Here is a 14,231-nt window from a genome sequence, read left to right as displayed (position 1 = left end):
CCTCAGTCATCAGGGAAATGCAAATCAAAACAACCCTGAGATTCCACCTCACACCAGTCAGAATGGCTTTCATGATTTTCATGTTTATGTTCTCCCATATCTGGCCAGTGGCCGCTTTCTAGGTTAGGTCTCCTTTGGTTTCTGGTTTGCTTTTTGTGTAAGCACTTTAAAACTCTGTCATAACATCACTTTAATCCAAACGTTAGCCTTTTCTATCCCCAGTCCTGAAATGAGGCATTTCATTAAATAGTCTCCTCTGAGGAGGGGCAATCCTGGAAGCCATGGGCTGGATTCTTTGGTACTTTGAATCAGCGTCCTAACAGCTTCCCTTCATTTAGCTCAGGTTTCTTTGCCCACTTGCCATTTTAAGAGGGTCAAAAATTATCCTTTATCCTATATAACCAACTTCAAAACATTTGAAGCCTCTTTTCTCTGATGTTTTTCAATCCTGAAAATACAAATAAGTTATCAGATTTCTGTCTTTGTGAGATGATGCTTAGGTGCTCAGTGCCAGATGAATTTACAAGCCTCCTTTCCTGTGTTAGAAACAAGTTATTGTCATTTGAGTTTCTTCTAATTGAGGGTATAAACTATGATGTAGAATTTGGGAAGGGGAAATAAGTTAAAAGATGTTCCTTTCTAGGTCATTAGTAACATTAGTCTCACTTTTGGCAGTTTTTAGCAAATGTGTTTTTCTTTTATTTTTGAATTGTATTATTGGTATCAGTTCAAAATAGATCTTACTCATTTGGTATGAATTAGTTCATATGAAATGTACTATGATATTTTGCTTGGAATAATAAAGAAAAAGAACTTCAGAATGTACAGCATCCAAAGTAAAATTGTGCAACTTAAAAAATATTAGCTCTTTTATCTTTTTTAAGATACAGTAACATGCTCAGTAGTCACGAGCAAAACTTTGGCATTAAACTTTTGATGACATGTTCTAAAATTATCCAGCTAGATAATATGAGCCAGACTTTTTTTAAGGTAATGATTAAAAATATGACTGGTATGTTTTTATTGCCTATATGTGAAGCAGTAGGAGGGTGGACGGGGAGGCTAATTTGAGGAAACACAAAATTAATTCGTAATATCATAGAACAACTCTTCAGCGATTAAGGAGTCACCTGGAAAACTGAGGAAGAAATAGTAGGTTTCTGAACCGTCTCTAGACAAGAATTTGTGGAACAGAGGAGAAAATTACACTATCAAGTAAATTGCGCTCATTCTGGAATATCTGAAACATGTAGGGAAACAAAGTGAGAGGACAGAAAAGGTTAAGTCTTCTTGGAATCAAGATTTTTTTTTTAAGATTTATTTATTTTATATATGAGTACACTGTTGCTGTAATCAGACACACCTGAAGAGGACATCTGATCCCATTATAGATGGTTGTGAGCCACCATGTGCTTGCTGGGAATTGAACTCAGGACCTCTGGAAGAGCAGTCAGTGCTCTTAACCACTGAGCCATCTCTCCACCCCAAGAATTTTTTTTAATTAAAATAATTATATGCCTATCTGACACATAATTATATGTAAATAAATTCTATAGATGTCTATTTCTTGTTGTGTAGATATTGTGAATAACACTGAAATGAATGTCTTTTGAGGAGGGCATCACAAATATTAGTTCCTTCAAGAAGAAGCCAATGCTGTTCTACCTTTCTCAACAAGAAATGAGGAATAGCCAACTATGGCACCTGGTTTGCTGATTGTGTGATGAACATCATGCAGTCTCACCCCAGAGACAACTTGTTAGACCTTAATCAAGTGACATGATAGAAACATAGAAAATTTGGCCTATGTATAAATTCTGTGTTTATTTTGTTCATTTGATAATTTGTAGCACATGTAAGTATCCATATGAGTTCCTTTTATAATGATGAACATTGTTTTAGTGTGGCTATCCATCTGTGCCTTCTATTTTCAAATGAGAATAAGCAAATTGTCAGGATGCTGGATTTTAAGTCACCTTGGTATTCCTTATGAATACATCTTATAGGAAAAACTATCATTGAATAAATGTCACATACTTTAAAGGAGATATTTAAATTTAAAATGGCTTTTGAGAACAAGCTCCCAAACTTCTAGAACATCATTATAAATATTGGCTATTGAAGGTTAACAAGAACTACAGTAAAAACTGTGTGTCAGCAGGTTTTATTTATATATTTGTATGTCTACACATGTATATTTAACAATTGCAAAGGAAAAATTTGCAAAATGAGACAGGGTAAGATTTGGAAAGGGACTTAGGAGAGGGGCTAGAGAGGGAAGGGAAGAGAGAAAGTGATGTAATTATATTTTCCCTAAAATGTCTAAGAACAATAAATTTAAAAATACAAAATAACTTTAAACACAAGAAAGGTTAATATTATCAAGGAAGGAAAAAAGTCTGATCTTATTTTTAATTGATAGCTTCACTTCTGAGATACTGCCTCACTTAAACAATTGTTTGCTAAACTCATACCTTTTATCTTACAAAGGTTGCATGTAAGAATATAAAGGAGAGTAAGAGGGTTAACCTACATGAAAACACTGTAATCCTAGAAATTGCCATTCATGAGCTTCGTAACCTGAGCAGGTCATTTGGTCTCTTTAGACATGATCATTAATTTGCACAATGAAATAGACATATAGGTTTATAGTACCTTCTACTGAATTATTTTTAATAATATAACTAATTATATTGTTAATTATATATTCATATAATATTAATATATTAATTTTAATTATGCCTTGCTATTTATATCTAATTTTAAATGTATTTAAATTTTTAATCATGTATTTAAATTTTAAATATATATTTAATTGTATATTTAAATTTTAAGTATACACAAATTCCTACCCAAGTAATTATTCAAGGAATACTATTCCAAGTGCTGTTGTATGCATACATCATACTAATTGGAACAATGTATATTGTAAAATTTATTGCATAATATGTATGCATAGGCCATGTTTAATTGTAAGTAAATGCTAGTTTCTTTGGTGTATATTTATAACTAAAGTTGAAATCTTGACCTTTGAGGTTAGTATGCTATTAGCTTCTCCATCAGGAATTCTAGGAAAATATAATATATTTAATGTAAGAACTAAACACCTGGGCACAGTGCTGCACACCTTTATTTTTAGCCATAGGGAGACAGAATTAGGTAGAGGCTAGTCTGGTACAGGTGGTCTACATACATAATGAGTTCTGTGCCAGCTAAGACTATGTAGAGAGACCCTGTCTCAAAGGAAAGAAAAGAAAGAAAAGAAAAGATCTCATGGTTCATCTAACAGTATTAATACACTGGTTTGCATTAGACAAATAACCACATTTAATTCTTAATTTTTACACTAATCTTAGCAGACAGTGAAAAGAAGCATTAAAAATTGTCATTGACTCTAGTAGCTCACAAAATAACATTCTTAAATTTATGAGGAACTAATTTTAAAATGATTTGTTGTGCTTGAAAGGGAATAGACATGAAGCTTATGTGCTGTTTCCCATCTCTCATGAAGGGTTGCACTCTCTTTTCCTCAAAAGTTAGGTATTATCCTAATGTTATTTTTCTCAATTTTCACATTTTACCGTCATTACTAAGTTTTCTTAATAATTATTTAAGGCAAAGAATTCTCAAAGAATAATCTAACAGATGAACCATGAATTACTTGTGTTTTTAGCAGAAATGATGAGCAGTAACGTGGTGCTATGCTAGTAACCATATATGTTAGTTTACGCTGAATAATTCATTAACTCTGACTTACAAGCTATTAGTTGCTTTAAGTAAAAGTTATGAGCAAAAGTTGCTTTAAACAGTATATTTAGTAAATCTTCTGGAAATAAAAGGTGCCAAAACACCAATAAATAAATCATCATATTCTGATAGTTAAAACTAATGTTTAGATTTCGTTTTTCTTAATTACAGGGATAAAATAGGTAACAAATTTTAGTTCAGTGTGTGTAACAAAAATTTAGCTTACTATTTTTTAAGGATATATGGATTAAAAATAGTAAATCTAAGTGACAGGTATGTAAGGATGCATTACAGTTCAAGTCTGTCAAGCTACAGAATATGTTGCATTTTTAAAGCATACGTTCTTGAGCTTCCCTTATAGCTGGATTTCTCTTTTTCCCTCTGCCTCCTTACTGTTTTGATTCTCTTCGTGTGTTGATGATCCGTTTATCTTTTTAAGGCCCCGTTTACTGCTGTGGGTGACTGAGCACTAGCTAGGACAGTTGCTCTGACCTGGCCGCTGCTGCTGTGGGCTCCGGCCCCTCTCAGCGGGTAACTGAGCCCTAGCTAGGACAGTTGCTCTGACCTGGCCGCTGTTGTTTGTTCACCTGTGCTGCTCCTCGCCTCTGCCTGACTCTGCGTTTCCTGCCGTGGAGACTGCACCCTAGCCTTTTGTGGCTAGTGAGCGATCAGTGTTTAATAAATAAGCATACACTGCTACATTGCTATTTACCTAAAACAATTTAGCTCTTCGTTTTAAAAATAATACGAATGTAAACATCTAAGAAAATTGTTTTGCTCTGAGTGTGCATATATTTTCATGTGATCTATATCAGCTATAATCCCATGGCCTAAAGGCATTTGAAATACAGTGTTCTAAACACTTTTCATAGTAAAAGGACAAGCAAACATAATTCAAATACACATACTTTCCATATAGATAGGCCTTTAAAAGCTTGTGTTTGTGTATGATATATTCTGATGTCACTGCACTTACAGTTACCTTTAAATTGTTTTATAGCCACTATCTCTAGTGGCTTCTTGCTATCTTTTTACATAAGAGAAGAAGAAAAAAACAAATTGAAAAGGATTTGAATTCACATATATTGTCGTTGATGAATGCAAGATACATTGCTACCTTTATATTGTTCGTTCTTTTCTTCTACCCATGCCCTATATGTATGCATGCCGTATATGTGTATATGTGTACACACATATAGAGACAGGTAGGTTTTTTACTTATAAATTTATTAATACTTATTACTTAATACATCGTATTCTATATAACATCATAAAATATGCAAGGCAGGCTCTGGGTCCTTTCCTATCCTTTGACATTTGCTTCCCTCTTGTTGTAAGTAGTAGTCATTCAGTAGGCAAAAACCCTTGAAGAGCTCAAATGTTTGAACTATCTTTCTCCTAGCATTATATTTATTGACAATTATAGTCTATATGAATGTACAAAATACAACTATAATGTTAATGTCTTTATACATTTTATTCTCATAGGCTGTAATGTCAAATACTACTGTTGAAATTTGAGAGAAAAGTTATTTTGATCTCCCAATAAAATACAAAAGCTTAAATAAAATGTTTATGGCAAGAAATTTGAATATTAATATACTAGCTTATTATTGATATTTTATTCTAAATGATTTCTAAATGATATTTAGTATACATTTTGAAAGAGTTAAAATGATGAATATATTACCAGTGTTTGTCAGAGTGATTCCCATATCATACTTGTTTTGTGTTTTCACTTAATACTGTAAATCCAATAATAAATATTAGAGATTTTAATTTTAAATTTCTTCATCAGTGCATATTTACATTTTTTTAAAAATTATCTTTAAAGCCGGGCGGTGGTGGTACACACCTTTAATCCCAGCACTTGGGAGGCAGAGGCAGGTGGATTTCTGAGTTCGAGGCCAGCCTGGTCTACAAAGTGAGCTCCAGGACAGCCAGGACTACACAGAGAAACCCTGTCTCGAAAAAAACAAAACAAAATAAAATTATCTTTAATCTTTTTTTACAGTCTAGTTCTATTTCCCTTCTGGTTCACTCTCTGACATTTCCTCATCCAATTACCACCTCCCCCACCCCCTCCACACCTCACCCTCCACCCCCACTCCCTGAGGCCTTAAGTCTCTCTAGGGTTAGGTGCAACTTCTCTAACTGAGGTCAGACCAGACAGTCCTCTGCTGTGTATGTGTTGGGGGCCTCATATCAGCTAATGTATGCTGCCTGGTTGGTGGCAGCATACACTAGCTGGTATGAGATCTGAGAGATCTGGGATCCAGGTTAGTTGAGACTGCTGGTCTTCCTATGGGGTTGCACTCCTCCTAAGCTTCTTCCAGCCTTTCCCTAATACAACCACAGTAATCCCCAACTTTTGTCCATTGGTTGAGTGTAAGTATGTGCATCTGTCTCAATCAGCTGCTTGTTGGGCCTCTTGGAGAGCAGCCATCCTAGGCTCCTGTCTGTAAGCATACCATAGCCTCTTCACTGGACCTCCTCTCCCTCAGTCTCTTCTCCATTTTTGTCCCTGCAGTTCCTTTAGACAGGAACAATTCTGAGTCAGAGATTTTTGACTATGGGAGGGCAACCCCATCCCTGCACTTGATGCTCTGTCTTTCTACTGGGGGGAGGGTGGACTCTGTGAGTTCCCTCTCCCCCCGTTGGGCGTTTGATCTAAGTAAGGTCCCTCTCATCTCTGAGAGTTAGATTTTTTTGATTATTTTTGTTGTTGTTTTTTGGTTTGTTGTTTTGTTGTTGTTGCTGTTGTAATAAATGGTTTCACTCTCAATCTGGGTTTAAAACTTAGTTACTTTTTTTTCTTTTTTAATCATCCATTATAGCCACCCACAAATCCTAACTAAGAACTAGAACTTACAATTACCACACTACTGTTTATCTTGCCTGAACTCCAAACATACTTTTATCCAGCCTTCTTTACCTCCTTGCAAGCTATACAACACTTGCCATCATATTGATCATTTAAAAACATAATTTAAATCACTCTTAAGTCCATGGTATTCAAAATAAAAACCCAGTTGCCATCCTTTGAGCTCAGAATAAGCAGCCCCTACCTCCTACACACCAGTTATTAGCCAATCTCTCAGCTGCTGAGCCTGCTCCTGGGTCCTTTGCATTTGCTTGTCTATCTGGATGTCTGCTTAAATATCTGATCATCTACTTTCCCCTCTTCAGATATCATCTTCTTTTCCCAGTTATACTCATAACATTAGTTCCTAGAACACACTAGATACCCCAGTAAAATATTGTTAAATGAATAAATGGATATACCAGCTCTCTAGATCACCATATGCTTGTTAAGATAATTAGATGTTTCTCTAAGGTCATTTATAATGGAATATAAACTCAGGATTCAGACTTCAGTTTTAAGGTTTATTAACTTGGAACAAATTTTTAACCTTTTTGTACTTCAGATTTGTTCCTGTATATACAGAACATACTAATAATAGTTCCTACCTTTGAGGGTTGTTGGAAGGATGTAATGAGATAATGTAGTTAAGAGTGAAGGTTTTAGAGCTAGAGATATATCTCGGTGGTTACAAGCACTGGTTGTTCTTTCAAAGGGCCCAGATTAAATTTCCAGCACCCATATAAAGGCTCATAACAATCCTAGGGGATTCAAAGCCCTCTTCGGGCCCCAGTGGGCATTGTGTGCACATAGTATACAGACATACACACAGAAGGAACACTTGTCCATCAAACATTAAAACAAAGGTTAAAAAAGTAAGAAAGAATACAGATAGAGACAGAGACTTGGAATCTAGCCCACACATTTTTGTTTCCTTTAATTTTTATAATGAACTCCCTTTTACATTACTCATATTTTAAAATTGTCAGGATTTCCTGTCTTTTAAATGCAAATATCTGTTCAGTGAGGAAGATGACATTTTAAAGCAAACCATATTTATTGTATTATTTATTGTATCACTTGGAAATATTTTATATTTATTTTTATTTGAAGGATGGATGGATAGATGGATGGATTGATTTGGTTGGTTGGGTGGTTTTATGACACAGGATTTCTCCATCGCCCTGGAGAACTCATTCTAGAACTCACTGGGTAAAGCAGTCTGGCCTCTCTGTTTCCAGAGTCCTGGGATTAAAGGCATGTGCAACCACATCTGGCTGATTAAATTCAATTTTAAAGCTAGAATACCTCCAAGTTTGTGCCATACCTTTTGTTGTTTCAGTGATGATCCAAAACAACTGATCAGTTGGTTTAGTACCAGCCTCATGTCAGTTGATGATCATTGCAACACCTTTCCCACTAGCAATCTATAACAGAAGTCTCTGAATCTGTCTTTCCTTCTGTATCTACCAGCAAAAGAACATTTCTAAGACAGTGTTGTCATGTCAGTTACACTTCAACTGAAAAAAACAGTAAACATTTCTTTTTGTTTCTAATTTTCAGACTAGTACATTAGTGCCATAAAAATCAGCAGTGACCACTTAAAATTATAATTATGAGCACATGACTTTTCTTACATATTAGATAAGTTCTAATAATCATCACTTTTTATTAATTTTGATACTGTCAAGCTTTGGAAGATTCTATTTTTTGACATAATAAAATGAATATTGTAATTTATTTTTTACATTTCTTGACCCTGAATTAAAATGACATTTCTTCAAGGAATTTTGTTTTCTTTTAATGAGGAATAATATCTAATAATCTTTTATTGTATTAATGAATTATTAGCACTTTTACAAAGCATAGCACAATATCTGCCATGTAGAAACTATGTGGCTGATCTGCTTTTGTTTTATATTAATCGTAATCTAGAGTACTGACCGGAAAATATAGTTCCTGGTTGCGCTGACCGGAAAATATAGTTCCTGGTTGCACAAGGCCCAGTGTTAACCAAAAATCTTGTTAGAAATATAAATTGTCAGACCCTACACCCACTAAATGAGAAACGTGATTGGTGGAACCCAGAGATCTTTATTTATTTAAACTAGCTCATTTGTGTGCTTTTGGTACACAGTAAAGTTTGAGAACCACAAGTTGAGAGTAAAGGTTCCTACCTTGTTCATTAAGAATGGAGAGAATGTAGGTGTGCTCAGACAGCTGTGCAGTGTCCTAGCACCCTGTCTGTGCAGATCTTACCTTTGTGAAATGGGAGAATTAATGTAACAGATGGCAACAAGATCACTCTATTTGTGAATAGTAAGCATTATAGCGACCTAGCCTTTTAATTAATTAATTAATTTATTTTTTAAACTTCTTTTTTTAAATTTATTTATTATTTATTTATTACAAGTACACTGTCGCTGTCTTCAGACACACCAGAGGAGGGCGTCAGATCTCATTATGGGTGGTTGTGAGCCACCATGTGGTTGCTGGGATTTGAACTCATGACCTTTGGAAGAGCAATCGGTGCTCTTACCCGCTGAGCCATCTCACCAGCAACGACCTAGCCTTTTAAAAACATAGACTTTGTCTGCAAGTGTGTGTTCCAACAGGGTACTAGGGGAAAGGGACCTAGTAAAATTGAGAAGGGCTATGCACTTTGCTTCCTTTGCTTGAAGCTGTATGTCAAAGCTAGAAATCATGCTGTAATTACACCCTTTTTAACTTGGCTTAATTTATTGTTTCTAAAGCTTTTTGGTTAGAAGACTCTTAGCTAAGTAACATCTGTCAAATTCTCGAGGTGACACTAAAAGTAATGACTTGTAAGAAGACGTGTTTCTGGTTTTGTTTTAATGTGACAATGATTTACAGCAACAGCAGCTTTCTAAGTAAGTAAGTGACTTCTACAGTTGAACTTCCCTGCCTTGCTAGTACTGTAGAAGCAGGAGCTATGCTATTATTGCACAGATTAGACTGCATCATATTGCTTTTACCAGAGGTAGCACGTACTTGTTGTGGGTCCAGGATTTTCCAGACCATTGCCAGGGTGGACTAGGTTTTATCATGTGAACACGCCCTTGTGATTAAGCAATCACTTGGCAGTAAATGAGGAAGCTTTTGGGGGAATTTTATGGCATAAAGATTTTTTGCAACTATTTAGACTCCACTATTTCTATTTCTGGAATGTTTGAAGTCCTTGTTTTATTAAGGAAACTCAATGTCAATGGGATATGGTAAGGAAGTGTTTCAGAAGGAAATTTAGAACTAATTTTTATACTTGCAACTTTTTATCCTTTTCTAAAAAAAACTGAATGTCTAAAAGAGAGTGGGAAGATTTTTAAGATAATATGGTATTAGTAGAAATATACATAATAGATATTGAATGTAACATTTACTATGATATGAAAATCAAGCACCAGGGTGCAACAGACATGTGGCTGAAGTGTACAACTTGAACACTAGGATGAACTTTCTGAAGCCAGACCCTCTCCACTGTATAGTCACCACATTAAATCAGAGTACCTTTTAGAATTGCATTTTAGGATGTGTTTGAAGGGCAATAGCATTTTGTTATTTTAGTATATAAATATACATTTATATAACATGCTAATTTAGCCCATACTACAATCAGCATAACAGGACTGTATAGGGGTGAAGTCACATAGTTTAATTTTAATAATCAGAGGACACAAGTACCTACTAATAGATAAGGTATGCTAAGTGAATCCAATGTACATAAAAGATGAGGTGGGGTCTGACAAGATGGCTCTGTGGTTTAGAGCACTCACTGCTCTTCCAGAGGATCAGAGTTCAATTCCCAGGACTTATATGGAAACTCACAAACTCCCTCTTCTGGACTCCTCAGTCACCAGGCATGTAGCCTTAATGAGGCATACTGAAAATAAAAAAAATCATTTTAGGTTAGAAGGCTTATAATGAACTAGATAATGCAACAATATTTTTAAATATTAAATTTCAAAGCACCAAGATCTCTAAAGTTCATTTAATTTCCTGCCCCTTTTTTGTGTGATAATTTGTCTTTGTTAAATATACAAACCAAGCTTGGCATGATTGTTCATGCCTGTAATCCTAACACTCAAGAAGCTGAAGCAGGAGGATTGATATGAGCTCTAGGCCAGCTCAGGCTACATAGGAAAATTCAAGCTACTCTAGGCTACAGTAAAACCCCATCTTAGAACAAAACTCACAAAACCAGTGTCAATGATAATTGTTGTATAAAAGATAATTTGGCCACAAAATAGAAGCAGCATTATTTCCATGGCCTGATAAATTATTTCTAGAAAAAATGTATTAAAAATTTATATTAGGAAAAATACTTTATTTTATCTAACAACTTTATGCATTTTTTTCATCAAAGAGGAATTATGAATATTCCCTTAAACCTGGAGTATTATATGTATATGTGTTTTAGGGAATACATACACAGACACACCACCTTAGTTGTTGGGGGGTTGAACATATCCTGGTGCATTGTTTCTTAGAAGATAGCTACTGGGATTAAGAATAACAGCATTCTAGGGTTTATAAAGTAAAAGTCAGCATCTATTAAGAAAAATCAGTGTAGAAATATAAAAGATGAAGTTATTTTTACTTAATGCTGATTTACATTTATTGACCCTTTTTTTCTTCTTAATAATTACTGGACAACTTTGTGTAATGGCTACACATTCTGTTTTGTGTTTTGGTTAAAATAGTGTAATTTATTTGAAATAGCTATCTGCTTACTCAAGTTGTCGTTTAATAATACTCTAGGGCAATTATCACAATCTCATAAAAATGTGGATGGCTTTATCTGCTCCAGGAATTTCAGTCATTTTTGCCATTTTGAGACTTTTAGTAATCCATGAAGACCATGATTCATTAGGTGTGGAAATTTTGGTAAATTAATAATCATCATTTTCCTATTATTTTTAGGCATTCCAGAAACCAACCAGACTCGTTTTGATTTGCTCACAAATCAAAATCTTTCTTTTTCAAGATCATATGGACCTTTTATATACATTTAGACATATACATTCCTCAGATAACTCATTTTTGGTTATGTGCACTATACTAGAAACCAAATGAACTCTAAAGGGAAGTAAAAATAGAGTTCCTGGCCTCAGTGATAGGATAAAATTTCTCTTGGTGAAATACACAGAAAAACATTTTAAGAAATTTATTCCTGCATTTATACACTCAAGAAATACCAGGTAATATACCAGGTAACGAGAGTTGTCATGCCCCAGCTTTTACTTTATGAACTCACTAGTCATCATTGAACAAAACAGAAGTGTTGGCCGTCATTTAGTCCAGTGGTAGAAACAGATAGAAAAGAAAAGAAACAAAGAAAAGGCTAAGATTACTAAAAGTGTTTTAATGTGTTAGATGATGAGGGCATGGAGAAAAAAAGGCAAAGGATGGGGAATGTAGAGTCTGCAGTTTCCAGGAAAGTAGTCAGGCTCACTCTCCTGTGGTAGCAGTAGGAAAACTCGGAGGTCAGTATATTTTGACAGTTGGATATTAACTATAAATGATAAAAGAATGAGAATTTGAAATTTGCCACACAAGTGGCAAAACCCCAGTTGCCATTAGCAGACCACTTGCTATAGGAAAATAGAGTTTAGGCAGAAAGAGTATAGGAAAATAGAGTTTAGGCAGAAAGAGTAAATCTTATGTTTTGACATCAAAACATATTATGAGATGTCAAGTAGGCAACTGGCATTTCATGACATTTTAGGAGAGTTTGAAGTAGCAAGTCTAAAGTTTTGGTAAACCACACTGGAAAGCAAGAGAATAAAGGTCAGGAAAGGAAGATTTCAGGAGGAAGTGAGTTTTAGCTGGGGCATAGATATTGGAAAAGGAGGGGAAAGAAGGTTTTATGAGAGGAAATAACCTAGACTCTCAGACTATCCACTGACAAATCTCAATGTATCATTAATTTGCTCTCTCCACTCCCTTCTTAAAACTTTGTGAGTGTCAGAATCTTGTCAAACAGTAAGTGCACAGACTTATTTGTGGATTTAACATTTTTTTCTTTTTTTATTAGATGTTTTATTTAAAATATCTCCTTTCCCAGGTTCCCCTCCAAAAGAAAAAAGAAAAAGAAAATAAGAAAAAAAATAAAAATAAAAAACAACAAAAACTAAAACAATCCCTTGTTCCCTCCCTCCTCCCCCTACTCACCACCACACCCTCTCCCACTTCCTGGCCCTGGCATTCTCCTACACTGGAGCATAGAACCTTCACAGGGCCAAGGTCCTCTCCTCCCATTGATGACCGACTTGGCCATTCTCTGCTATACACATGCTGCTGGAGCCAGGAGTCCCCCATGTGTATACCCTCAGAGCTCCCAGGGACTAAAAAAAAATTTTTTTAAGGTTTATTTTTACTCTTTGGTGGAGTTTATTTGGCAGTTCTCTCTGTCTAGAAAAAAGTGTTGGGCTTCTTGAGTGTGAAAGTATGGCTTCTGCTGGCATGACCTGAGTCAGCGAGAACTTAATCTTGGAACCCTGGACAGCTTGACAGAGGCCACTGGCACTTGTCATCTCGCCCACCTTGATGGACAAGTGGGTCATGTATAGATGTCCTTGTTCCTGTACCACTGCATCACGCCCCCATTTGTGCTTGGGCAATGGCACTGGCAATATGTGTGTGTGTGCTACTGCCAGAGTATTAGTGCACCTGATGCTGAATTTCATGCTTGGTGACTTCTGCCTAGGTTCGCAATCTCCTCGGGACCTCTTCTTTAGCTGTGATACAACGTACCAGAAGTGGGACTTGCCATCATGAGGTTGGGTGTGAAGATGCACATACCAATGACAGTCTGTGGTTCTGGGGTGGGCACAAGGCAGCACCACCCCACCTCATGCTTGGCCTCCCAACCTTGTGCTCACATTTTATGACTAAGGCCTTCATGGAACCTGGTCTTGCCTTCACCATCATCCAAGTATTATGTTTTGTTTTATGTATGTGAACATTTTGACTATATTTATGTACCACCTGCATGCAGTGCCACAAGGCCAGAAGAGGGCTTCAGACCCTCTGGAACTAGAGTTATAAACGGTTGTGAGCCACCATGTGAATGCTGAGAATTTAACTGGGGTCCTTTGGAAGACCAGCCAGTGCTCTTAACCCTTAGCATTCCAAATAGTATGTCACAGGTTTATTGACTAGTAGTTACTTGTTGAAACTTAGAGCTTCTTAAACTTTGGGGTTTTTTTTTTTTCATTGAAAAGAGATAATTTATTTTGCTGCTAAGAAAATTAAAATATTTCTATATACAATGTCATGAATGGATGGGAAACTTTGTTTTTTATTGTAGTATAAAGCAGATTATACTTAAATCTGCCTTATACATTTTAGTCGTTTATAAGCATACATTTTTCAAATACTAATTACAAAGCTTTACTTCTTGTACAAAAATGTTCTCTCTTAAGGCAGCTGCCCTTGTTGTATATGTGCAGAAGCACTTGACATTTTACTTGGAGAGCTCTGAGCTTTCTGCAGGCCTGAGGCAGAAGCAGGCGGATTTCTGAGTTCGAGGCCAGCCTTGTCTAAAGAGTGAGTTCCAGGATAGCCAGGGCTATACAGAGAAACCCTGTCTCGAAAAACCAAA

The 14,231-nt window shown here is 35.7% G+C and overlaps 1 protein-coding gene across 8 annotated transcripts in view; it reads left to right on the top strand.

The window, feature by feature from the left end:
- The window catches only part of Sbf2 (SET binding factor 2), a 330,570-nt gene that overhangs the window by 147,125 nt on the left and 169,214 nt on the right, over positions 1–14,231 (top strand). The window lies entirely within an intron of this gene.

This window comes from Mastomys coucha, unplaced genomic scaffold (genome assembly GCF_008632895.1).
Source record: "Mastomys coucha isolate ucsf_1 unplaced genomic scaffold, UCSF_Mcou_1 pScaffold21, whole genome shotgun sequence".
NCBI classification, from domain to species: domain Eukaryota; kingdom Metazoa; phylum Chordata; class Mammalia; order Rodentia; family Muridae; genus Mastomys; species Mastomys coucha.
The sequence above is the reverse complement of the archived record's forward strand: the minus strand, read 5'-3'. Positions and strand labels throughout refer to the sequence as shown.